Consider the following 5,161-nt stretch of genomic DNA (forward strand, 5'->3'; position numbering starts at 1 on the left):
CTCTCTCTCTCTCTCTCTCTCTCTCTCTCTCTCTCTCTCTCTCTCTCTCTCTCTCTCTCTCTCTTCTCGCGAACGTAACCTTGCACCTCGTGTGTATACGCGATCGACAGCAATGCCAATAATTTTGTGTCTCGCCGTCCCGCGCGTACACATGTCGACCAGAATATTTGCTCATGCGCTCCGCTCTTTCCCCATGCCTCTTTGCCTCTCTCTGGAATATTAGCCGAACGCGATAGCCGATGCATCGTCACGTCCACCAGTCTGACGCTATACACTCGATATATCAGGATCTCCTTACGTTACGTCATAACTCGGATACAACACCGTATGCCGCACCGCCGGAAGGAGCATCGCGCCACGGAACGTTTCCGCGCGAGATGGAGGATTGAGTGCCTCTGTTATAAGAGTTCGCACCTCGAAGAATAGTTCGATTATAGTTTGATTCCCCTCAATCGTTGCCAGACGATACATTATATTTCATCAAGCGCTCCGCGAAATACTTATTTAATATTTTCCGCGAAAGACGTTTGGAACTTTCTCGCCTCCAGCCAAAACTCTCCACTCGTTTTTGTGATATCCTGACGCTGTTCTATGATTTCAAGGCGCAGGAGCAATCGCCCTGTATCCGAGAACGTATCTCGTTCTTTTGCTCTCTTCCCAGCTACGCGATAATACCGATCGCGCTGTCTTGTTCCGTACTGCCGCGTTATTGTCGCCAAGTTTCGACGATCGCGAAAAAATGGAACACGTATTGCGTCGTGGCTCCAGACCGTTTTATCATAGGGCATCAATTTCTACCGCGGTGCACACAGGCGCGAAAGTTATGATCTGTCGGCCCGGAAATTGGAAAGCCGTAAAAATGAAACGATGCTGGATGCGTCTCGCAACTTCTACTACTACTACTACTACTACTACTACTACTTCTACTTCTTCTTCTTTCACCGATGATCCAAACCGCGCAAGGAAGATAAATTATCTCTCCGTTTAAAGTATTGACGTTCAGTGTTCACCATAATTCACGAGGACGCTACTTTCCGAGCGGTAGTTCCTAGATAACTCGCAAAATGTTATAAATTATTATAGCTCGAAATCTCCGCCCTTTAGTGAGAGATTTTAACAGAGTCCTGTGCAGCAGTAACATTACGAGAGCGCGCTGGATATAAATACATGTAAAATACTCTTTTCACATTGAAAGAGACATCGTTTTTATGTACATTCAATAAAATGATTAATTGAGTATGTCAGCTACGTCGGATTTATGAAACGTTCTACGGCCTGAATAAATTATTATGCACGCATGCGACACGATGATTTAATGTTCGAGAAACGACGCCGGCAATATCGATGCGAGAAGCGCGTTCGTTCATTAATTATTATTCATAAATACTATCAACGAGTTGGGATCCTTTATGACGCGAACACGATGCAAACCAATGACTGGAAAGACAAATGAAAATTAGGAAAAGCTCGGTTTGCAGCAACAAACGTTCGCGTTTGCAAAAAAATACTTGCCATTAATAATAAATACTCGTCGCAGACGTACTGTAAATTATTTTGTATAATCTGGCAATGGCGTATGAAAAACAGATTACCAATGATAAATAATATCCGAGAAAGTGGCGTTTTCCAAAGTTCGCACCCAGAGAGAACGATTTGTTGAATCAAATAAATGTTTCTTTGGAATGATCCAAACAAATTTTTTGGTTAACACAACAAAAATATCTCTTTGAAACTAAGCCGTAACTAAATATTTTGTTGCGTCAAACAAAACTTTATTCAATCAATCAAAAAATTTGTTTGAACCATTCCAAAGAAGTGTTTGTTTGATTCAACCAAATCGTTCTCTCTGTACAGAGAACACGGTACTTGCGATTCACTCCTATGATTATTGTCTACCACCGTCCGCATACTGAAAGAAAAGTCTGATAATAATTAACAAATATATTTAGTTAAACGTTTCAGTATTAATATTTGGTAATAAATACTAACTGTTACGATACTGTTATAATAGTTACTAACTGTTTGATAATAACTATAAAATAGTAGTAAAACAAAATCTTCAATTAGTTGATTTAATCAAATGATTTGGTAATTAATACCTAATAATTTGATAATAATTACCAAATTTTTACACTATTTTTAGTTTAGTAAAATATCTGTTCTCTAAGGTATTTCGTCAGAAAATCTAATCTCAACATTTTTTGAAGTGAAAATCTCACTCGAAAAATGAAGTAACAGTCGAATCACTTGAATTAGAATAACTTCTCACTCTTATAGAGTAAATTCCTTCACTCTGTGTCGTGAATTTTCCCTCGACAAATGGAGTGACGATCATCACTTGAGATAGAATGACTTTTTACTCGTATGAAGTGAATTTTCACTCGGGAAATAGTAAATGATTCGGAAACAGCGCATATATCGTTATAAGTCATTCCCACCAACAATAGGAATTAATAACAATGGCTTAGTAGGTAAAGCGAATGACTCAACAACCAGAAGTTTCCTAACCTAGGTTCCATATGGTCAGCGAATTTTTCCAGGCATATTATAAATGGAATTAAATGGCACACATTAAAAAGATTATAATAATTAGAGTCACTAGCCACCACAAACTAGATAAAACTAGAAATTTTCCTTTCTTAATCGTAAAGATTCATTTTACTTGAAAGTTTTAAAAAGTTCATTTTAATAGGAGTGAAATATTTATTCTTATAAAAAGTGAAATGTTACTCCATTCAAAGTGGCAGTATTTTCATCATTTAGAGTGAATATCCATTCCTTTTGAGTGAAACTTTACTCAAAGTAAAGTGAAACTTTACTCAAACTTTACTAAAATGATAATAGTTATCAAGCCTTGGTAACAAATACTAAGTCTTGCTAAGGATATTTGTTAATACTTACAACTTATTCGATCATATTCATTTATATGTTAAATTGAAACTATTTGATCAAAGCATTTAGTAACTATTATCCAAGTTGGAAGGATATTATCAAATCTATTATTTTCAGTGCAACCAGACCTTCAGCGGCGTCTTTCATACTATCGTATTATTAATGTTTTCAAATTAACTAGACACGAAATTGTCGTGGAAGTAAGACACAAAGACCGAGGTGACGCCTAATATCGCGAATTCCATCGACATTCTTGGATACACCCTCTTAGTTATGCATAATCCGAGCGGTATGGCACCCACTCTTTATTCCGTCGGGTATTTCATCACTTTGCTTATAATGAAATCGAAATAGTGGAATGTATCGTGTCTGTATAAACCTCGTATAGAATATTTTCTGAGATCTAATTGAAATCCAATCTAATTTCTCAAAAAAAATCATAAGATCTGATTGCAAAATCTGTGAAGATTCGGATTAAATGTACAATATTTCTAAAATGCAATTCTATGTGAGAAATCCAAACAGACTCCACTTTCTCTATCAAACGTTTTCCCCAAATTCTTTTCCTCATTTCAATTTTATATTTATATTGAACAAAAAATTTAAAACGCTTTAAGAATTTACGCATAAATACTTAAAAGGCATAAGTATTCAAAGTATTTCAAATTTTGTTCAATATAAATATAAAATAGAAATTGAAAAATAGAAAACTTTGGTAAAATTGTTTCAAGTATTTTGCTCGACCTTTTAAAATAAGTTATAAACGTTTTAAATAAAACAATATATATATATATATATCATATTTTTATTTTAAATATAAAACTTTAACATCATATTAAATATTCAAACGTATTGTAATTATTTACAACGAACAATCGGTAAATTATAAGAATTGCCGCACAACAGCTTATATTTAAAAAACGGCAGACTTTACATGTCTATAAATAATAATTATAAAAGTTCTAATTATTACTTTATTTATCTCTGTATCTTGTTTCCTTTCATTCCTTTTACAAAAAATGAATCCTTGAAGGAATGCAAATATGCCTTAATTCAAGAATATTCTATCTTTAGAATAGCACCAAATATAAACAATCCCCGATTAAGAATAAATTAAAATAGAAATAAATAGAAATTAAGAATGAATTAAAACTTAAAAATAAAATAGTCAAGACGCAGACTCACAAATCATACACGGAAAAAAAGTTGGTTGAATTAATCAGAAATCAGAATACATCGATCATATTGTTTTTTAAGCATATGTTTTTTAAGCGACTGTTTTTTTAGTATATGATTATATGGCTAGAAATTTAATTAATTTGATGTTATATTGAATTTATAGAATTTACCCTTTATCCTGATGCGATTCGAATCCAGAATTGTGAGTCGCCTATTTACACCATATTACCAATTAATAGATCTATTATACATTATAATTAACATTAAATACTAGGATATGTGATTATAACCAGAAATTCCTACGTCTGCCTAGCTGCATCCCCCCGCTCCGCTTAATATGAAAAGTAAAATTATATAATGCGCTATTTATGCGACATTGATAAAGTGACCAGATATCCCGATGTTTCACCCTTTGTCCCGAATTTTTTCGAATGCTATTTGGGACACCGATTTGTCATCATTTTCAATGATTGTCAAATAATTTTCGGATCTTTTTACCCCCCTCTCCCCGCTTCACACATTTATAAAATGTACCCGAATTCAGGGCTGGGAAATCTGGTCACTTACTGGTCACTGGAGACTTACTTTCGACGAGTTAAAGACACGTAAAATGCGGAGGGATGTCGATCGATGTGTTCACAGCGGTTGCTCGATGCAGAAAAATCGAGAATCAAGATGGTCGCGCGATTGTTGAATCGCGCTGAAAATATACGCCAATATGTGAACGGCGCCGCAGCCAAAAAGAACACGCTCTATGAGATACTTTTCTCTCTGTATTTCTTTTCCTAATAAGCTGACGCAACCGCCCGAATATTCCGCATCTCTCTCTCTTTCTCTCTGATTGTCATCGCATTTCTAATTCCCGTTCAATAAATCCAACGATCGCCCGATTCTATTGCTACTTGAGCGAGTCGATGTTATTAGCAAATGTAAGGGATGTCGGCGCGACACATCGCGACAAGCACCGGCCGCATATGTCGCGAGGAGAAACGAGAAGATTACTTACAAATGACGTCTTCACGATACGCCCCAGCGATCGCACATCGCTATTCTCGACATTCCCGAGACTTATTAACGCGCGAGACTCACT

The 5,161-nt window shown here is 35.7% G+C and overlaps 1 protein-coding gene across 1 annotated transcript in view; it reads right to left on the reverse strand.

Moving 5' to 3' along the window:
* The window catches only part of LOC116841528 (neurobeachin), a 581,065-nt gene that overhangs the window by 553,290 nt on the left and 22,614 nt on the right, over window positions 1-5,161 (reverse strand). The gene's annotated exons all lie outside the window — the stretch shown is intronic.

The sequence above is a fragment of the Odontomachus brunneus genome, unplaced genomic scaffold (assembly GCF_010583005.1).
Source record: "Odontomachus brunneus isolate Ranch 3 - 2012 unplaced genomic scaffold, Obru_v1 Obru_scaffold_016, whole genome shotgun sequence".
NCBI classification, from domain to species: domain Eukaryota; kingdom Metazoa; phylum Arthropoda; class Insecta; order Hymenoptera; family Formicidae; genus Odontomachus; species Odontomachus brunneus.